At 37.1% G+C, this 23,429-nt stretch overlaps 1 protein-coding gene and 1 long non-coding RNA gene across 6 annotated transcripts in view; one reads left to right on the top strand and one right to left on the bottom strand.

Moving 5' to 3' along the window:
* The window catches only part of LOC138764951 (uncharacterized), a 143,425-nt gene that overhangs the window by 37,530 nt on the left and 82,466 nt on the right, over window positions 1–23,429 (bottom strand). The window lies entirely within an intron of this gene.
* The window catches only part of LOC138764947 (bile acid receptor-like), a 139,529-nt gene that overhangs the window by 36,372 nt on the left and 79,728 nt on the right, over window positions 1–23,429 (top strand). Inside the window, exon 1 of one of the 5 annotated variants that reach the window (XM_069941430.1) lies at window positions 5,099–5,364. The exons of the other annotated variants lie outside the window; for them this stretch is intronic. The gene's annotated coding sequence lies outside the window, so the exon portion shown is untranslated. Of the gene's footprint in view, window positions 1–5,098; window positions 5,365–23,429 lie in introns of those variants that run through there. 5 annotated transcript variants of the gene reach the window in all.

The raw sequence follows: 23,429 nt of genomic DNA, 5'->3' as shown, positions 1-23,429 counted from the left end.
AATGAATAAATGTATTCCATTAGAAAAAATAACATATAGGTTAAGAAATAATATTGAAATATTCGAACAAGTATAGGAGCCTTACATTAAATACAATAGCGAAAACCTACCGGGGACAAACATTACCTAAGTTGATGGAAGGAGCAGGAAAGAAAAGAATGGACTCAGTAGAATTTCTGGTGTATTTTTGTTGAATGACAACATTGTCTGACTGGCTTAATGCAACCTAGATTGTATACCTAAAATGGATGAGGGGGGGGGTGGGGGGGTGGCTTGGGAGGAGGGGGGGGGGGGAGAAAAAGTCACTGTATATGTGTGAAAAAGAAATAGTGTATATCATGGCTAATGTGATTTATGGTGTGAAAAAAAAAAAAAAAAAATATTAGTCACATAAACCACCATCTTAAAACAAAATTCAAACCTCATTAAGCATTGTACAATTCAATTTTAGTACTCTTCCACCATTTTTCCCTTTTACTCTTGAATAATTATCCAGTAAAAGCTCCAATACCACATTTAAATATCCCCAATCATTATGTTAAAATTCAGATATCCAAATAATAAAACACATCTACAACGAAATCTATATCTTCAACAAATGGAGCATAAACCACAAACAAAATTCAAGCCTCATTAAGAATTGTACAATTCAATTTATTACTTTCACCATTATTCCCTTCGTTCTATAACTAAAATAGCAAAATAATATACACCAGAATTACCACTCCTTTCACCTTAAAGTTAAAGAAAAAATATTAAAAAAAACTTATCCATCCCATTCACATTTAAATTTCAAATATTCCTTATCTACTGAATAAACTTTACAAAAAAACCACGTCAATTTTATTTTTTTAAACAATCAAATACTTTCTTATGCTTTTTTTTATAAACACAAAAAAAACCCTTCACTCTTTAATCTAATAATACAAAAAAAAAGGAAAAAAAAACGGGTAGGAGGTTAAAAATACCCCCTCCCGTCTAAACCGCGCAATGCGGTAACTCCCAAAAAACAAATGGGTGTGAGATAACTCACACGTAGCAGATGACTTTCAGGAAATAGTGCCTATCCAGTTCTCTCCCCCAACTCTCACTTCATCTTAAACTAACATCATCATTATTTAATATTCCTTTTTTTTAACAAAAACATTAGAAAAAAAAAAGAACAACTCTTCTTTTAATCAACTCCAACTGCCGAGTCACCATTACAACCATTCCTTCTTGGAGCACGGCTCTTTTCTTCCATCTCTTGTCTCCTTAGAGATCGCGGCGGACTACGTCTCTGTTGAAACTGAGTAATTGGCAGCTCTTGAGCAAATGCTATAGCTTCCTTTGGAGAATCAAAGAACTTTGGTTGGTAACCATCTTGAAAAACCTTCAAAACAGCTGGATATCTAAAGGTTGCCTTATCACCTTTCTTCCACAACAACTCTTTAGCAGAGTTGAATTCCCGTCGTTGGAACATAACTTCTTGACTCAAATCCGCATAGAAGAAAACTCGATTATTTTGAATCATCAAGGGTGATTTTCTCTGTTGTGCATTTCTAATAGCCACTCGTAAAATTATTTCTCTGTCATAATAATTCAAGCATCGAACCAAAACAGGTCTTGGACTTTGACCTGAAATAGGTCTTCTACGCAAGGCTCTGTGAGCACATTCCAGTATTATACCTTCCGGGAAATGTTCTTGACCCAGCACCTGTGGAATCCATTCAGTAAAAAATTTTCTTGGATCTGGTCCCTCCATTCCTTCCGGCAAACCAATAATCTTTATATTGTTCCGTCTGGATTGGTTTTCCAAATAATCAATCTTTTTCACCAAATTTTTATTTTGAGTTTGTAAACCTTCGACCATTTTGGTCATATCTGAAACTTGATCTCGTATTTCATCTATATCTTCTTCACACTAATTAAATTTATCTCTCACTTCAAGCTTAAAAGCTCCAAACTCAGCCATCTGTTGAGAATTTATTTCCATCAGAGTATTGAACCTAGTACCAAGTTCAGTCATAATCTTAGATAATCCCTGCATTGTATGAAATAATTTAGATTCAAGATTCACAAGAATCTTTTCAATTGGAAGAGATTCTGGCTCAACAGATTCTTGCTTCTTCTGCATAACCAAAGGGTCTTCTGTTGCTTCCTTCATTCTGGTTGCCTTCCTTGTAGTATAGCTGCGTGTGGAAACCCCAGCCACAGCCTTTCCAGCAGTGACTGGAGGACGCTGGCCGGGATTTTCCCCAGTCCATAATGTATTAAGTTCTCCCAGTACATCAAGTTGTATAGGTTCTTTTATCTCAAGAGGTGCAGTTTGCAGTGCCACCGCTACAGTTGACAAATGCCTTTCCCCAGCCGGTACTTCAACTGATGTTACTACAAGTGGTTCATTCATAACATTGCTGTCAGATGCTACTGCACATGTGTGAACCTGAGTAACTCTTTGTTCTAAAGGCTGTTTGGCGCCCTCTTTAGAAGGCTCTACCGATGTAACATTGATCTCTACATCCGAAAGCTGTACCTCTCTCCTGGGATCCATTTCAGGCTGAGTCCCAGTGTCTTTCCTGTAGGTAGGCTCCAAAACTTGAACTTTTGGAAAATGTAGTTTTTTGATGATCTGTTGTCATTTTTTTTTGCTCTTTTCCACCAATTGTACCATCATAAGTTAAATTAACAGCACTGAAGTTATCTAAACTTTTAAAGAATTTTAACGGTTATTTCTAGACAAAACAATAAGATAGAGGACTGGAAGGCACGTCTGATCCTTACGCCATCTTGCCACGCCCCCATCAAAAGAGGATTGGTTCTTGTTGCATTTTGATGAGTCCAATCAAGGCAAGACATGCACAGTAAATGATGAAACCCTGGAGAGCATTGTGGAACAGAGAAACCTAGGAGTACAGATACATCATTCCATAAAAGTAGTGATGGAGGTACACAGGGTGGTGAAGAATGTGTTAGTTACACTTGTTTTCATCGGTCAGGGCATTAAGTACAGGAGTTGGGACAAGACCACATTTGGAATACTGCATGCAGTTCTGGTCACCTTGCCACAGGAAGGGTACGATTAAACTGGAAAGGCTGCAGAAAAGATTCAGGAGGATGTTACTGGATGTGGAGGAGTTAAGTTATAAGAAACTGGATGGGCTTGGAATTTTTTTTTTCCTGACGTATGCACTAATGGAGGTATACACAATCATGAGTGGTGTAGATAAGGTTTATAGTCATGGGTGGTGATGGGGGGGGGGAGATTTAAAGAGAAACTGAGGGGCAACTTTTTTCACATAGTAAGTGGTGCATATAGGGAATGAGCTGCCAGAGAAGTGGTAGGGTTGGGTATAATTATGACATTTAAAAGATTGTTGGACAGGTATATGAATAGGAATGGGTTAGGTTAGAAGGATATGGAACAATGGAAGTAAATGAAATTAGCTCAGATAGGTAAACTAGTTGGCATGGATAAATTGGGCCAAAGAGTTTTCAACCTCTATGGTTCTGTGACTCTATTTCAATATAACTCACATTAGTGGTTGTATGTACTTCTAACCATGCCAGTAGCATTCATTGCCTACTGTTGCTGTATAGTTAACTGAATGAAAGTAAAAAAAAAACTGCAGATACTAGAACCCTGAAGTTAAAACAGAAAATACTAGGACACTCAATGGATCAGGCAACATCTGTGGAAAAAGAATATGTGGTTCTCAAATTTCTACTGTTGCAGATTGCTGACATTACATTATTCTCATACTTTATTCGTTTATTATAGTCATAAATTATATGTTCAGGATTAAGTAATGCATGAAAATATTTTCCAGCAAGGAGTCACGTGATGAAGTAGTGGCCGGACGGTGAACTCCAGCCCTCTCCAGAAAAGTCAGAAAAAATAAAGGAAAACACAAAGGCACAAAAATAAAAATTAAAGTAAAGTGAGTATAAAGGTGGAAAGAAGATGGCGACGAAAAAAGAAAAATCGAAACCAACGGTAAGAAGAGAGGAAGAGAAGACAGTGGAAGAAGGAGAAGGCCTTACCTGTTCGAAGAGGCCTGCGGTGGAGAGAGAAACCCGCTCCCTCAGGTCGGTAGAAAGTGGACTACAAAAATGGCTCGCTGAGCCGAGTAAAAGTGCGCAACCGCGCATGCAAAAAAACACACCAACAGGAGGGGTGACCAGTTGGGGAGTAGATCTCCACAGCCGGCAATGACAGCTGTAGAACAGCAGCAGCAAGAGGAGAACATAGAAGACAACGAAAACAAGAAAGAAGAGAAGAAAAGGACAACAAAGAAACAACAGATGGCCAACCCAGAGGAAGAAGAAGAGGAAGAGGAAGAGTACAGTGAAATAGAAGAAGAAGGGAAAGGCAAGACAAAGGATATACTTTCTCTTATTAAAGAATACATGGATTCATTTAAAGAATGGCAAGCACAAGAATTTAGTGATTTAAGAAGAAGAATAAACAGTACAGAAGAGAAAGTGAATAAAATAGATATGACCTTATCAGAATTGGGAAAAAGAATGGACAAGGTGGAAGAACGAGAAGCAGCAGTAGAAATGGAGGTAGAGGACTTAAAAAAGAAATTAGAGGAATCTAATAAAAAAGTTAAAGAGACACAAGAACTGTTAGCTCAGAAAATAGATATAATGGAAAATTATAACAGAAGAAATAACATAAAGATAGTGGGCCTTAAGGAAGATGAAGAAGGCAAGAATATGAGAGAGTTTATAAAAGATTGGATCCCCAGGATCTTAGGATGTCCAGAACTACAGCAAGAAATGGAAATAGAAAGGGCACATAGAGCATTGGCCTTTAAACCACAACCACAACAAAAGCCAAGATCTATTTTAGTAAAATTCCTAAGATATACTACAAGAGAAAAGGTACTGGAGAAAACAATGGAGAAAGTAAGAGAGGACAACAAACCACTGGAGTACAAAGGGCGAAAAATCTTTATTTATCCAGATATAAGTTTTGAACTCCTGAAGAAGAGAAAGGAGTTCAATACAACAAAGGCGATTTTATGGAAGAAAGGGTATAAATTTATACTAAAGCATCCAGCGGTATTGAAAATATTTATTCCAGGACAGCAAAACAGACTATTCTCGGATCCAGAGGAAGCACGAAAATTTGCAGAACAATTACAAAATAGACTGAGAGATGAAGACGTGTAACGAAAGTACAAAAAACTGCGAACTAAAAAGACACATAAGTTTTGAACTCCTGAAGAAGAGGAAGGAGTTCAATACAGCGAAAATGATCTTATGGAAAAAAACTATTCTCGGATCCAGAGGAAACAAGGAAATTTGCAGAACAACTACAAAACAAGCAGAGAGATGAAGACATGTAATAAGAGTAAAAATGACCACGATCTATATGTATGTGGGTAAAGAGGTATATGTGTGTATATATATAGTGTGTATACATGAATGTATCCGTATTTAGAGGAAAATATAGATAGTATAGACAAGAATTAATAAGGGAAGGAAATGGAATAGAGGGAATAAGGAGGGAACTAAAAGAGTGACCTTTGTTACATATGAAAAGTGAAATCTTTTCTGGGGGGGGCTGGGTGGAGAGGAGTTACGGTCACTGCAAAATCAGCTGACGTTTGCGAGTGAATTCGCAAATCCAAATGGAGAGGGGAGATGTGGTTGTCCGACAAGGGATAAATGACAACTCAGGAGGGGAAGGGGAGATAGGGGCTAAAGAAGTTTTAAATAGGAGAATAAGGAAAATGTTTGATGTTTTAGGAATGTTGTCTTATAAAGTGTTCAAAACAAGAAAACAGAAATGGATAAGAAGGAAAGGTAATGATGGAGAAACGGAAAGGGAAGATAAACAAAGTATAAAATGGCTACGATGAACTATATGACTTTAAATATTAATGGAATACATTACCAAATTAAAAGGAAGAAACAGCTAAATTTACTGAAAAAAGAAAAAATTGATATAGCATTTGTGCAAGAAACACATTTAACTGAATTGGAGCACAAGAAATTAAAGAGAGATTGGGTAGGACACATAACAGCAGCATCGTATAATTCAAAAACAAGAGGAGTAGCTATATTAATTAGTAACAATGTGCCATTTAAAATAGAAGAGGAAATAATAGATCCAGCAGGGAGATATGTAATGATAAAATGTCAGATATATTCGGAATTTTGGAATCTACTCAATGTATATTCACCTAACGAAGAAGATATCTTTTTGAAGATAGCAGATACGCAAAGGAACATATTAATAGGAGGGGATTTCAACCTGAATTTGGATTCAAATATGGACAAAACTGGGAAAAAAATTAACAGAAAGAACAAAGTAACCAAATTTATAATTAAATCGATGGAAGAAATGCAACTTTTGGATATATAGAGGAAACAACACCCAAAGGAAAAGGAATATTCATATTACTCGGCTAGACATAAAACATACTCAAGAATAGACCTATTTTTGTTATCAGCTCGTATGCAAGATAGAGTAAGAAAAACAGAATATAAAGCTAGAATACTATCGGACCATTCACCCTTAATATTGACAATAAAGTTAGAGGACATCCCTCCAAGAATGTATAGATGGAGATTAAACCCCATGTTACTTAAAAGGCAGGATTTTAGAGAATTTATTGAAAGACAAATTAAAATGTATTTTGAAATAAATACGAAATCAGTGAAAGATAAGTTTATACTATGGGACGCAATGAAAGCATTCATTAGAGGGCAAATAATAAGTTATGTAACCAAGATGAAAAAGGACTATAATCAGGAAACAGAGCAGTTGGAAAGGGAAATAGTAAATATAGAAAAAGAATTAGCAATGAAGGAAGATACAACTAAAAGAAGAGAAGTGGCAGATAAAAAAATAAAATATGAAACACTACAAACATATAAGGTGGAGAAGAATATAATGAAGACAAAACAGAAATATTATGAACTAGGTGAAAAAACGCACAAAATTCTAGCATGGCAGCTTAAGACAGAACAAGCTAAGAAAATGGTATTGGCATCAAGGAAAAAAGACAAACAAATTACATATAATCCAAAAGAAATTAAGGAAAACTTTAGAGAATTCTATGAACAATTATACCGAACTGAAAACGAAGGGAAAGAAGGGAAAATAGATGAATTTCTAACTAAAGTTGAACTACCAAAACTACAAATAGAGGAACAAAATAAATTAACAGAGCCATTTGGAATAGTAGAAATACAAGAGATAATAAAAAAAATTACCAAATAATAAGACACCAGGAGAGGATGGATTCCCAATAGAATTCTATAAAACATTTAAAGATTTATTAATTCCGCCCCTCCTGGAAGTAATCAACCAGATTGATAAAACACAAAGCTTACCAGATTCATGTAAAACAGCAATAATTACAGTAATACTAAAGCAAGGGAAAGATCCACTCACACCAGCGTCATATAGACCAATATCTTTACTTAACACAGATTATAAGATAATAGCTAAACTATTAGCAAACAGATTAGTAGAGTATGTACCGAAAATGGTAAATCTAGACCAAACTGGATTTATCAAAAAAAGACGCACAACAGACAATATTTGTAAATTTATTAACTTAATTCATGCAGTAGAAGGGAATAAAGCGCCAACAGTAGCAGTTGCTTTAGACGCAGAGAAGGCCTTTGACAGAGTAGAATGGAATTATTTGTTCAAAGTATTGTAAAAATTCAGTTTACCAGAGAAGTATATTAATTGGATTAAAGCATTATATAAGGGACCATTGGCGAAAGTGACAGTAAATGGACATGTATCAAAGCAATTTAACTTAAGCAGGTCAACACGGCAGGGATGCCCACTATCACCTTTATTGTTCGCGTTAGCTATAGAACCACTAGCAGAATTGATAAGAACAAAAAATAATATAAAAGGGATAAAAATAAAAGACAAGGAATATAAAATCAGTTTATTTGTGGATGATGTTATAGTATACTTTACAGAACCAGAACTATCAATAAAAGAATTATATAAGAAATTGAAGGAATATGGAGAAGGGTCGGGTTACAAGATCAACGTAAATAAAAGTGAAGCAATGCCTATGAATAATGCGGATTTCTCAAAATTTAAGAAGGAATCACCATTTAGATGGCAAATGCAAGCAATAAGATACCTAGGTGTTCAAATAAATAAAAGTCTCGGCCAACTATATAAACTCAATTATTATCCACTAATGAAAAAATTACAGGACGATTTAGAGCATTGGAAAGATTTACCACTAACACTAATAGGAAGGATAAACTGTATTAAAATGAACATTTTTCCAAGGATATTATACCTATTTCAGGCATTGCCAATACAACTGACAGAGAAATTCTTCAAGGAGTTAAAGAAAATAATAAGGAAATTTTTATGGAGAGGGGGGAAACCGAGGATAGCACTAGATAAATTAACAGAATGGTATAAACAAGGAGGCTTATAAAGATACCTGAACACATATTATATAAATGGGATGAAAAATTGGTACAACATAGAAGTTCTCCAGTATTACATCAACTCCTCAATATTTGGAAGAAGATTCATGTAGAAAGAAATAAAACAAATGATCAATTACCAAAACTAATATTGACGCAAAACAAGTTACTCCCTTTTACAATAGATAACCTTTCCTTTAGAGAATGGGAAAAAAAAGGGATTAAAAGAATAGAAAATTGTTTTTCAGGAAATAGATTCTTATCCTTTGAAGAAATGAAAGATAAGTACAATATAACTCAAGATACAGCGCTGGCATATTACCAATTGAGATCCTACTTGAAGGATAAATTAGGAAGCAGTTTGAGTTTGCCAGAGGCAAGTAACCTTGAATATGTGATTACAGATACAATGATAATCAAAAGATTTATAACAAATATGTATATTAAACTGCAAGAAAAGGAGAATGAGGAAATAAATGGTAAAACTAAACAAAAATGGGAACAAGATTTAAATATAAAGATAAAAAAGGAAACATGGGAGAAGTTATGGTCCGGAACGATGAGAAATACAATAAATACGAGGTTACGTATGATACAATATAACTGGATACACAGGCTATACATTACACCTCAAAAGTTAAATAAATGGGACCCAACAGTATCTGATAGATGTTTTCGATGTAAAAAAGAAATGGGAACAACAATTCATGCAATCTGGACATGTGAGAAAGTAAAAAAATTTTGGGAAGATCTAAATCAGATATTAAATAAAATAACAGAAAACAATATACCAAAGAATCCAGAGATCTTCCTCCTAAGTAACATAAAAAACAAAGAATTTGGAATTGATTTGGAGGATGCACAAAAAAGAATTGTTAAGATAGCTCTAGCCGTAGCAAAAAAATGTATTATGTCAACCTGGAAATTGGAAGATAATTTGAAAATACAACAATGGTATATAGAAATGAATAAATTTATTCCATTAGAAAAAATAACATATAGTTTAAGAAATAATATTGAAATATTTGAACAAATATGGGAGCCTTACATGAAACACAATAGCGAAAACCTACCAGGGACAATCACTACCTAAATTAACGGAAGGAGAAGGAAATGAAAAGAATGGAATCAGTGGAATTTCTTGTGTATTTTTATTGAATGACAACATTGTTTGATTGGTTTAATGTATCCTAGATTTTGTACTTTAAATGGACGGGAGGGGGGAGGTAGGGAGGGTGGGATGGGAGGAGGGGGGGGGAGAAAATGGCACTGTATATGTGTGAAAAGGAAAAAGTGTGTATCATGGTTAATGTGATTTATGGTGTGAAAAAAAAAGATAGATGTGAAGCAGAGGAAAGGCGTCTGATTTAGGAATTTCAGCGCTTTCAGTGAATGCATTCAAATACACAAACACCATTGGTAAACTAATTAAACTCAAGGATGATCAAGAATCCACAATAAAGACAACATATATCTCAAAGTATTATTGGGATGAAGGAGAATTAAAAAAATAGGAGGGCAAAACCTCAATGATCTGAAGAGGGATCAAAATTTTAAGTAATATTTGAACTGGGAAATTATTGTAAGAAAGCAGATTCAAGGAAAATGAATAAACAGAACCTAGTTTGAGATGTTAGAACAAGTGCAGCAATGTTTTGGACAACCTAAATTTTACAGAGGGCAGCAAATCAGACTAGCTGGGGAGAACATTGACATTGCTGGGAAGTAAAAAGGATGATGACTTCAGTGGTATCAATTTAAGGCAGGGCTGAGTTAAATAAATGGAAAGAGATGCGCTATGTTTCTAGAGGTAAGAAGTTAAACAGCAGAGGCAGCCAGGTGTATGGTTTCGACTTTACTGGGAAAACAGTTCATGAGTTCCTCGTGCTTTCCATTAGACAGGAGGTTGAAGGAGAAAATAAATGCCCCATAATAAACTTGCATTATAGTTTGATTTTTAAATATTTAATAGTTTGGAAATCTGCAAGCAGGGCTCATTATTGTTTTGTATGGACCAGCTAGATCTGATGAATGAGTAAACCAGTTGACTATCCCGGTCAATGCATGGCTCTTAGCCCGAGGTGATGCAGAAAAAGAGTTCTACCAAAGCAAGAGATGGAAACTATTTAATATGGGTTATCTCATTAAAATGTACACAACACAATGAAGTCAACAAGATGGATGTGGAGATGATGTTTCCTCTGGCTGGTGGGCCTGGAACTAGAGATCACAATAGGTTGGCAATGCAGGACAGGGATGAGAAAATATTTCTTCATCGAGACTGCAGCAAATCTTTAGAATTCTCTGCTGATAAAGATTGTGAGTATATTCAAGAAAAAAACCAAAAAGGATCTTAGATATTGAAGGAATCAAGAGGGTTAGTGGTGGAAAATAGTGCCGGGATAAAAGATCAACCATGATCTTACCCAATGGCCTGGCAGGGTAGAGGGGATGAATCCTATGCTTTCATTTCTTATGTTCTTATTTATTTATAACATTATGAATTAAGCATGGCTTAATAATGGAATACCTGAAAAATACTATATTTCTCCAGTTCTGAATGCATTGCATCTAACAAACCACTTGTGTCAAATTTGATTTGTTTAGTCCATAGCATAATTAACCTTCTCTCATGATTATTGTATTGCCATTCACATTTTCTCATTACTAGATTGATTCTTTTATCAATTATGCTGGAAAACAGATGATTTTTCCTATAAATCACTTGTTTCTGTGTTTTTTTTTCTTCTGGGCTATATCTTATTTCTACCCATTCAGATTTTTTTTATTCCTTTTCGTTTAGGTTATGATCTTCTACCTCCTCATTACTAGGTTGGCATCAATCCCTAATTTTCTGCCCTCTCTAAATCTTGTACCCTGGAATATTTAATTCTCAACTTTGGTTTCCATGCACCACATGTTTACAATGGCTAATAGGCTAAATCTATTTGTCCTGTTGTTCATTTATTTTGCTTTGAATACTTTGAGCATTCAGAGACAATGACTTTTATTTGAACATTTTAACATTTTTCCTTGATTCATTATTATCATTAACCCCTCTGTCTCTTTTAGTTCAATGAACTCTCCGCAGCCTCAGTTTCCAATTTGTCATGGAATTGAATCCAACTTGCTTACTTATACAGGAGTGCGTTTAAATAAAAACACAAGGCTGAAAAAAAAAATTTTCCAGCACATGTTTTAAATACTGCAATGATGACAAAAGAAATACTCAATTATCAGGTTGCCTCTGTGGAAAAAGATGCATTGGTTTGAACAAAAAATGTCAGCATGAATGATAAACGGTGGGTGAGGGAAAGGGAGGATTAAAAATGAGGTCTGTGAAAAGTTAGGTAAAAGAGATTAAATGTTACAAAGGCAACAGTACATGGTTTAAGAAAGGGGTATTAGGACAAGCAAGCGAGGAAAAGCAAAAAATGATCAGAAACTATTGGGAGGAAGTTGAAATTAACGCTTGGAATATGAATTACAATATAGTTGAAATGGTTATTAACTGAAATTGTTGAACGTCAGACATGCAGAATTGGAAAATGAAATGTTATTTGTTTTGGTTCTGCTGAGATCAGGTTGAGCTGGCAGATTTTCTTACTGAAGGACATGAGCAAATTAAGTCATCACTACTGATACCAGCTTTTGAAAATTCCAGATCTCTTTGAATTGCTGCCATGGTGTAGTTTGAATTCAAGTCCTGAGAACAATAATCCAAGTCATTGGATACTAGTACTGTAATAGAAACAACTATAATCTTACCAGACCACAGACACTTGACTGGCCTGTTAATAGTTGTGTTTCAGTTAGGGACAAACTCTGAAACAACACTAATAGTCTTTTAACTTTAATATAACTATAATTGATTTTTTTTAAAAATGTGAACTTCACTGGTATGTATTCATTTATTTTGGGGTTGCTCTTAAGAACGTGGAATGCCCTTTGTGGTGAAGATATTAAGATGTGATGCAAGTAATTTTGATTTGACCACAAGGAAGGAACAATGACATAAGGCCAGGATTTTGTGTGATTCTGACGATAGTCCAAGTGGCCACTGTCCTTTATTTACAATGTTGCAAAAATCATAGTTTTGGGATCTTCTGTCAATGAAGCTTTGGGGTGTTGCTGACAAAGATCCCATGGAATATATACAAGATATATAAGATACACAAGATAAGGCAAGATGTATGAAATTAGATACAATGGCACAAATTGTCTACAGAAAACATTATGCATGGAGGTCATTGTTTATCCTTCAAAGTCAAAGATGATAATTGGCACATCCACCTCATTTTATTCCATGGTAATTCATGAGACATAATATCGCACAAGATCATTGCTGAAAAGCACACCAGGCAAATAAATGTGTGGTAATACTGTGCAAGACAAGTTAATGGAAGTCTTGGAAGAAACTGAAGACATGTTTTGAGATCAATAGGTTCAGGAACAAATGAAGCTATTTAACAACAAACAAACAAGATATTTTAGATCCAAAATTGTGTAGAGAGATTAAAGTTTGGATTCACTGAATAAAAAAAAAATCACATATATGATATTGGTTTGGAAGACATTTAAATTGATGTGAAAACTGAATAAACCATAAACATAAGTAAGAAAAGCAAGATGGCTAAAGTCAGGAGACTGGAACTAAAGATATGATAGTAAATAATTTTGGGAAAATATTTAGTAAAATCATTAATAACTTAAAACAAGCAGGGTTCCATTTAGAAGCAACAGCCCCACAGGAAAAATAGTTCAACTGGCAAATGAGGAAAATTAAAGACAGAATAAGATTGAAGGAAAAAGCTTATAATGCTACCAAAATAGCACATGTCCAGCGACAGGGATGATTTTAGAATTCAATACATCAATAAAATAATAGAATATTAGACTAAGCCAGCATAAGACATGAAACAGATTGTAAAATAATCCAAAATTACTTAAGATTAGGAGCATTTGGTGTAGGCTGAGGAAGATGAAGTTATTACAAGGAATAAGAAGATGGCAAAGGAATCAAATATTTTGCAACTGTCTTTATGGTGCAAGACATGAGGGATCCAATGAAGATGAGAAACTTAAGGAAATCAGACATCGAAATGAAATACTGCTGACAAAATTATTAGGATTGAAGACAAACAAATCCCTGGAATTCAAGGCTTAAAAAAGAGAGCTGGCAATAGAGTGAATTGGTTTTGATCTTTGACAGACAGCGGCATGGTGAGCATAGAGGTTAGCACAACACTGTTACAGCGCCAGCGATCAGGACCAGGGTTCCAATCCCCCACTGTCTGTGAGGTGATTGTACATTCTCCCTATGTCTGCATGGGTTTTCTCTGGGGACTCCAGTTTCCTCCCACCCTTCGAAATGTACTGGGGGTTGTAGGTTAATTGGGTGTAATTGACTGGAATGGGCTCATGGGCCAAAAAGGCCTCTTACCATGCTGTATGTCTAGATTTAAATGTAAAATTTAGACTTTAAAACAATAGCCACAGATTAACAAGTAGTAAACATAACTTGGTTAGTCAGAAAAGAACGAGAAAGAAAATACAAATAGAGGAATGTTAAGCTTGAGAGCAATAGGAAGGAAAACACCCGAATCTGAGGGGTATGGTAAGAACTACTTAGAAAAGCATAAATGATTGGATAGAGTTAACATGGATTTAGAAACAAGTAGTTGTATTTAATGAATCTTGTTAGAGGTTGTACTTATCAAGATATATTTTTAACATGGAAGGAGAATTACTTAATAAATGCAAAACATGTAGGAATAAAAGGATGATTCTCAGGATCATAGTAGGAAATTAATGGAGCAGTAACAGTAGCAAGAACCAGTAGTTTGACCTCAGTTATCTGGAATCTGTATCAATGACTTAGATTAAATTAAAATATTTATGTTTATTAACCATATAAAGCCAGGCAAGAAAGTAAGCCATGGAATTGATGTAAAGAAATTTAATATACTAATAATTGATGATTTTTTTACAGCAAGGATGAGAAAGCAGACAAGGATAAGTAAGAATATGTCACATGGAATATATCATGAAATGACCCAATTTGAAGGAAAAGTTGACAAACTGTTTTTGTGATGGTGAGAGATTGGGAAATGTTGGCTTTCACCGACCTGAGCATATTTATTCATCCTCATAGAAATTTGGCATTCAATTATAGAATACAAACAGGATGTTAGTATTTATTTAGCACGGTAATAGGCCATTTCGACCCATGAGTCCATGCCACCCAGTTACACCCAATTAACCTGTAACTCTCCATACGTTTTGAATGAAGGGGGAAGCTGGAATCCCTGGAGGAAACCCACACAGACGTGGGAGAACATACAAACTACTTACAAATAGCGTGGGATTCGAACCCTGGCCCCAGCTGCTGGTGGTGTAACAATGTTGCGCTAACCACTACACTAACTGTATTGTTCCAAAAGAGATACCAGAATAAGGGTAAAGAAACCCTTGTAGTGGCGGCTACTCTGCTTACTGAGTGATCTCAGAGCCAAACGGGTTGAGTTCAGTGAGCAAAAACTCGTTTATTGAGGTCTGCCTGGCTGGTCTTATGCTCCCAGCCCGGACTTGCCTGAGAACCACGCTGGGGGCCCTGATGTCGCCGGGGAATCACGTGGGCCACAGAGCATGGGCTTCTGAGCCTGGTGCCGAGGCCAGGGAGAAACCCCAATGGCGCCATTTTGGCCGGCTGCCCCGCCGCGTGTGTGACATGCAGGGCCGGTTCGCCTGCCTAATGGGGTGCCACCACATCCTGTTACAACACACATTGGGCCATGGAGAAAACTTTTCTTAAGTACCAAACAGCACATTTTATGTCTCCTTAATTAAAGAAAGATATATTTGCCTCAGAAGGATTTTATGAAAATTAATGACTGGCTCCTGCAAAAAGGGTTAATGGATAGAAGGCAGGGTGATGGTATTAGTTGGGGTTCTCCTAATAAGAAGAAATGAGTTAAATTGGCCCATATTCCTGAGTTTGGAAGAAGGAGAAATTAAATTGCAATTTTAATTCTTAAAGGATTGACAAAGATAAAATTGAATGGATCTTTTATCTATCTTGGAAGTTAAAAACTAAAGACCATTTTCTAATGTTAGGATTGAGTTTGAGAAACCTATCCTCTAAAGGAACATAAAAAGATCAACCACAAGAATGTGAAATGGAGGATCAGAAATTAGCCATTCAACTCATTAATCCAATTCTGTTTTCTACCTCAACATTTTTCTGCCCCATTCTTGCATTTCCTGATTCCGAATATTCAAAATTTATCAATTTCACTTTTTGAAATAAAAGCTTGTGAATTTTGGTATTTCTACCTTGGGGACTGTGAATTATTGACTAAATTCAAGGCAGAGACTGAGAGTTCTTTTGTTACGATGAATCAAAAGGAAGAATTTAGGTAGATGATAAGCCATGGCCATATTGAATGACAAAGCAGACTTGGAATCATGTGATCAAATCCTTTTTTCACTGCTTAAGTTTCAAGTATGAAACAATTTCTAGCACAGGGTGTTAGAGGCAGTTCAAACCAATTAAAAATGTTTTCTACGTAATTTATTTTTTTCATAATGATTACTATTTCATGTTAAAATCCATATTTTTAAATGTTGCTGAAATGTCTCAACTCCAAACATAAGATTTACTTGTCATTTTTGAATATCCAACATGAATGATTTGTAAACAAACATCTCTCAATTTTAAACTAGAAAGTCCCCAGGGAAGATTTCCTGAAAAAAAATCATATCATTTGCTAATTCCCAGTTATCTCATCCAAAAATTGAGATTCTGAGTGTGGGAAATGTCATTATTGCTCTGATCAAGTTTTGTTGGGGGGGGGGTAGGGGCTGTTTTCAGTTGTACTTTGACATTGGGAAGGTTTTCAAAGCTGTCATTTACAATAATTCTAGCCCTTTAATAAGAGTTGTACTCTAGAAAGTCACCAAAATTATAACAGATATATAGATCAAATCTAGTCTCGACAGTGTTGGTGCTACAGTTTACTCACTTACAAGAAAAAAATTCCAAAGCATTTTCACTCCTAATACTTGTTCAGATATTCAAGATTCAAGATTCAATTTATTATCATAGTGTAATAAAACAGTTTCATATTACATGAAATTCTTTCTGGAAGATGGAATAATTCACCTGCTTTAATCTTTTACTATCTAGTTACTGCAACAACACTGCTTCTTACGTCCACTCTATTAGCAGGGACATCTCCCAAATGTCTATACTCGACCTTCTGAACAACACGTTGCACTGCAGTAATATTATCTGAAAGAATAGTTTCAGATTACACTATGATTGCAAGAAAAAGGTTTTAAGCAGTTTCAAATATTAGTTCTCAGACCTAAATTCTATAGTCTGCATTGCAGCAATCCTCAGCTGAATCAGAATGGGTTTGGATTACAAGTGGGGGAACTGAGTTGAAAGGAATGAGTAATGTTATCTGAGGGGTAGGTATCAATTGGATGGGCAACAGATCGGTTTCCAGTAATGCCGGGGTGGCAGAGCAGACGTATCATTAGCTTAGGGAAGACATTGAGAGATATCAGGAAGTGATGGTGGTAAGGAGGTGACATGATGGTCTGCAATGATAGAATGAATGACAATAATTTAAGAATAATGGACTGGTGACTGGTGGTTCTCAGGAGATAGATGCTGGGTGATTTGTTGGTTCCCAGTCACCCTGAAGGGATATGGAGTGATTTCCAGTAATGACGTAAAGTTACAGTGACTGATGCTGATGGGATGATGGGTACAGTGATTGGAGATAGTGAGGGGAGGAAGGAAGCTCTGGTTACCCAGGATGTTTTGTATAGGATTGGATTTCTTGATATCATTATTGTATATACTCATGTAAAAGTCAATCTCATGTAATAGTTGACCCCCTATTTTTAGCCAAAAATTCTAGAATTTTCTATAAATCTTGTGGAAATGTCGAGCCTAGTTTCTCACCTTGGCCCTGGCCACCCATAGACTGAAGCTCCTGACACTTCAGGCGTGAACTCACGCCTCTGCTCCTGCCACCCAACCATCAGAAATCCTGATACCTCGGTTGCAAATCCACAGGCCAGAACTCTCAATGCCTTTGACATGAATTTCCCATCCCTTCCCAACCACCCACAGACCAGAGCTCCCGACGCTGCCGATGGCACAGATTCTTACCTCGGTCCTGACTTCCTCCACGCCGACTCCCTCGCCAGTTCCCTCACCAACCTCAACCTCTACAAGGTTGACACTGCTGCTGGATTCCACAGGCTCATCCCCCACCACTAATCCTTACTCTTCCTATCCCCTCACACCTCTCCCTACTCAACTCCTATCTCCTCCTTTGAGTTCCTCTTTCTTCTCATCCCCACCCCCAAACCCCTTGTATATTTATTTCAATCATGGTATCTGTCAACTTACGTGTTTTACTCTTATGGTTTTTGTTACTTGGTAGGCCAAATGTTTTGATGCGCAATGAATTATTAAATTCATTGTGTTTTAGTTCTTTATTTGTTTAATGATTATTTTGACTTCTGCTACTGATATGGTATTTTAGATCCTCGTGTGCATTTCAACCCCTCAAAAGTAGTAATAGTTGATCCCATAAAATGAACACTAAAAATGGTCTAGAAAATTTGACTTTTACTCGAGTATATATGGTATTTCATAAACTTAATACGTTAGTAGTGACTTTTCAGTTTCCATGTTCCAAACATAGACTTATTTTCTTAATTAAGGACAGGGATTCCCAAACTTTTTAGATCATTGACCACTTCATGGAATCCTTGAACCCTCATAGACCCCCAGGCATGCACAAAAATAAATAAGTAATTAGATGGATAATTAGGTAGATATGCAGTTTCCATATGAGGGAAACTGCATACCATATGTATGGTATCCAGGCCTCCCAGCAACAACCCAAACTTTGTTACAACACCCCAATCGCCAAGTAGCATATCTGTAAATTAACCAAGCAAGTGATTACAATATCAATAAAAAAAACCCTTTGCTTCTGGCTGGGAAGATGCCAAACAGAGCTGAGTCAAAGTCTTCTGTATCAGCGACAGTGACACCATTCTCAATATCAGGTATGGTGCCATCCACATCGAAAAAGTCGCCTTGACCTCCCAGGCTGGAGTGGGGACCTTGGGCTGCCGGCAGGAGCAGGGACCTCAGCTGCCAGCAGGAGTGGGGACCTTGGGATCTACAATTCTTCCCATCCAAAAAGTTCAATTGACCCCCCCTACCCTTCCATTTATCGACCCCCTTTAGACCCATTGGCATTTTATTTTACTCCTTGGATAGTCCCATTGACTCCCAGGGATCAATATCAACCACTATGGAGACTCCTAATTAAGGTCAAAGACAAAAGTGCTTGGCCATTTTTTTGCTTTTGCTATCAACATAACATCCTTTTTAGAAGTAGAAACTTTTCCTTTGCCCTTCAATGAATGTGCATTTGCTTCTTGCCACATTGAAGGCTTTGGAAATCCTGTAACATCTAAGAGATGGATTCTGAGTCAAACTCCATAGTCTTAATTTTTTGGAAAAGAGTTAAAACTGGAGGTATATTTTAAAATCTTTACTAAACACATAGTGGTAAGGTTCTTATTTATACTGATTTAAAACATTGGTTTACATAATTTTGCTGCATTAAAGTTCTCATAATTTTAACACTGATTGCCAGCCTTTCTTTGTCACTGACTGAGGCCGAATTAGAATGCTTTTAAACTTTGCATCTTATCTGAGCCTGATTTGAGCTTCTGATCCTTTATCCAATTCATCACTGGCATGACCAAGTTCCATCTTCATATCTCCCTTTTGCATTTCATATCCTGTTAAACTTTGGTTGTCACAATGCATCTTTACAAAAATGCTTTGCTGGCTGTCCCCCACCTTCCTCTAGGGCTCACACCCTCACTTATATTATGCTCCTTTCTCATTATTTCTGGGTTTGCCCTAGAATGTACATTGACCTCTAATCTGGCATTGTATCAATTAAAAAAAAAATCTTTGGATTTCTCTATTATCTGCTTTGCTATACCTATACCTTTATAAATGCTCCAGTCTGACGGCCCTCCAAGACCTCTGCATTCATCCATTTAGGCCATTTGTCTAATCTGCTTGAACTTCACGATTGCCAACCATGCATTTAAAAATCAGGCTCTGGAATTAGAATTCCCTCCATTTATTTCCTTTGCAAAGTTCCTTAAAATCTTTTTCTTTGGTCACCTTTCCTAATTGTTGTGTCAATCTTACTTAATAATCACTCTGAGTTAAACAATACTGATGCTGGGGGAAAGTGTGATATACAAAACTGCTGAAAAAACTCAGCATGTCACCCAGCACCCATAGGAAGTGAAAGGTGACCATACTTCAGGCTTGAGCCCTTTGTCAGGAAAGACAGGTGGATGCCTGAACAAAAAAGGTGGGATGAGGAGAGAGGAGAAGGAGGAAGAAAAGGGAGAGGAGCACAGTCTAACAGGTAAGAGGTAATAAGTGGATTCAGCTGGGTGGGTAGAAGTGATGGGAGATGGCAAGAATGGTGGCTCTCTGAGAGAAATAGGAAGGGAAGATGGTGGGGTAGGAAAAGAGAAGCTGGGGAAAGAAGTTACTGCAAATTGACTGTCAATATTAATGCCATCTGGCTGGAGGCTGCCAAAATAGAATATAAGGTGTTGATTCTCTAGTTTGCAAGTGGCTACAATTTGGCAGTACATGAGGCTATGGACAGATGTGTCAGTGTGGCAATGGTGTGTGGAATTAAACTGGTTAGCCACCTGGAGGTCCTTGTTCTTGCAGTGGACTCAATGAAACAATCTCCCAGTCTCCATCCACTCTCTCTACTGTAGAGAAGGTCACATTGGGAGCGCCAGATGCAGTAAATAACCCCTACAGATTCACAAGTGAAGTGTTTCTTCATTTGAAATTACTATTTAGTGCCCTGATTAATGATGAGGGAGAAGGTGAAAGTGCAAGTATAGAATTTCTTGTGGTCATAGGGGTAAGTGTAGGTACCGGGGGGGGGGGGGGGGTGGTTGGGGGGTGGGGGGGTGATGTGGCCCAATTGGTGGGAAGGGATGAATGAGGGAGTCCTAGCATCAGTGATGCATACAGAAAGTGGAGAGGGGAGAGGGCAGGGGAAGATGTATCTGGTGGTCAGATCCTGTTGTAGGTGGTGGAAATTGCAGTGAATAATATGTTTGATATGGAGGCTGGTGGGGTGGTATGTGAAGATAAGGGGGAACCCTGTCATTATGTCTGGAGGGTGGGGGGGAATGTTGGAAAGAGGCTGGGCAGTTGTGCAGGAAATGGAGAGGATGTGTGTAAGAGTTGAATTAATGGCAGTAGAAAAGAAGCCATATTTTTTGAAGGAGATCCTGGAATGAAGTAGATGGAGCAGAGATGGAGGAATTGGGAGAGAGGAATAAAATCTTTACAGGAGACAGGGTGGGAAAAGGTGTTGTCAAGGTAACTGTGGGAGTTAGGGAGTTTATATAAGATGTCTGTCGATAGATGTCTCCTAAGTTTGTGAAAGAGAGATCAAAAAAGGGAATAGCGTTGCCAGAGATGGAGTCAATTTGAGGTCAGGTGAAAGTTAACAGAAAGTGGATAATGTTGATCAGATCATTATGGGTGTAGGAGACAGCATTGATACAGTGATCAATGTAGTGGAGGAAGAATTGAGGAGTCTTGCTTGTGTAGGCCTATTCCACATATCCAACAAAAAGGCAAGCATAGCTGGGATGCATGTGGGTACCCATGGCTACACCTTTGACTTTGGGAAAGTGGGATCACCCAAAGGAGGTGTGCCAAGTGGTTGAGGGTGATGCTGGAGAGGGATTGGTTAGGTCTTCTAAAAAGGAAGAAATGGAAAGCTTTGAGACCTTCTTTATGGGGAGATGAAGGTGTATCAGGACTAGACATCCATGATGTAAATGAGGAAATCCAGTCAAAAGAACTGGAAGTTGTTGAAATAATGCAGGGTGCCCTGGATGTAGATGAGTAAGGAATTGGACTCAGAGGGACAAAATGAAGTCAAGGTATGATGATAGGAGATCAGTGGGGCAAGAGCACATGAAAACAATTGGTCTATTGTGGAAATTGGGTTATTTGGTTTTTGGTAGAATAGAACACTTCAGCACAGAAAACAGTCCATTTGGCCCTTCTAGTTTGTGCCAATCATCATTCTATTAGTCTCATTGACCTGCTCCCTTTCTATAACGCCCCAGACCTCTCCCATCCATGTTTTTACCCAATTTATTCTTAAAACCTATGATCAAGCCTGCGATCAGATGGCAGCTCATTCCACACTCCCACTACCCTCTAATGTTCCCCCTAAACCTCTCCCCCTTCAGCTTAAAACTATGACCTCTCATATTTATCTTCCCCAATCTAAGTGGAAAAAGCCTACTCACATCCATTCTGTCTATTCCTCTCATAATCTTGTACAGCTCTATTATATCTCCCCTCATTCTTCTTTGTTCTAAGGAATAAAGTACTAACTTGTTTAATCTTTCCCTGCAACTCAACTCCTGAAGACCCGGAAACATCCAAGTAAATATTCCCTGCACTCTTTCAATCTTATAGATAGCCTTCTTGTAGTTAGGTGACCAGAAATGCACACAATATTCCAAATTTGGCTTCACCAATGTCTTAAACATCTTCAACATAACATCCCAACTCTTATACTCAATACTTTGATTTATAAAAGCTAAAATGCCAAAAAGCCTCTTTACAACCTGTCAACCTGCGACACCAGGGAATTATATATCTATTTTCCCAGATGTCTTTGTTCTTCTGCACTCCTCTATATCCTACCATTTACTGTGTATGCCCTACCTTGGTTTGCTCTTCCAAACACTAGCTGCACGCAACTCAGAAGAAGACACACAAACACACACACACATAGTGTAGTCAGATTAAGCTCTCTTGTTTTATTAGAGGCTCAGGCTTGACTTTTATACTCCTCGCATTCCCACCGTTTCTCCCTTTTGCTTACGTCATGATCCGCATAACAAAAGCAGGTTTCCCGCACGCTAATACATACTTGCATAAAAATCCCTTCATCCCCATGTGCTGTCCCTGACTGTTGGCTGTGCAGCAAAGCCAGCGCTATTTTGGGGTCGCTGGCCTTTAAGCTGCCCTTGCTAGCTGCCCACTGGTTTGCTTTCTGGGGCTAGTGCCGCTGCATGGGCTGCTGGCCTTAAGTTGTGCTCATTGCCCAGAGTGCCAGCTTGATGAAGAGTGTAAAAATATCATAAAATTAAGACAATATTTTTACTCTTAATATACTTGTAGAACCCCTTTGGGTTTACCTTCACATTATCTGCCAAAGCAACCTCATGTCTTCTTTTTGCCTTCCTGATTTCCTTCTTGAGTATTTTCTTGCATTTTCTGTACTCTTCAAGCACCTCATTAACTCCTTGCTGCCTATACTTGCTATACACCTCCCTCTTCTTAAGCAGATGACCAATAACTCTTGAAAACCAAGGTTCCCTTTGCCTATTAACTTTGCCTTTAATCCTTCTTTTTCAAACTTTTTATGGTTTTAACATTTGCAAAATATGTAGGTACATATGGTAATAATAACGTAAATTAATTTCAAGTTACAATTATCAAATAATGATGAACAAGGTACATTTGAACCCATATTATTAAATGGAAAAAAAAGCAAAAGAAAAAAAGAACAACCATATATTCCTAAAATATCAAGCACCAACCTTTGAGGATTGCTGGTCAAGTTAAGGAGTCCACTACTAATAATAGTAGCTATAGGGTCGTAAGAAAAAGCAGAGATAATTAATCTACAAATTTTGAAAGTAATTAAAAGGACCCCAAAGAGAAAGAAAGTTAAGATCCATTACAATTGTAGAACACATAATTTTTTTCACTTCTGACAACCATTGAGTATGAGTGGGAGGGACAGCATCTTTCTAACTCAGCAAAATGACCTTTCTAGCATTCAGGGAACCAAAAGCCACTACATGGGATTGTGAAAAAGTCA

Source organism: Narcine bancroftii, chromosome 5 (assembly GCF_036971445.1).
Source record: "Narcine bancroftii isolate sNarBan1 chromosome 5, sNarBan1.hap1, whole genome shotgun sequence".
NCBI classification, from domain to species: Eukaryota; Metazoa; Chordata; class Chondrichthyes; order Torpediniformes; family Narcinidae; genus Narcine; species Narcine bancroftii.
Note: the sequence above shows the minus strand (reverse complement) of the source record. Positions and strands in the feature narration are given on the sequence as shown.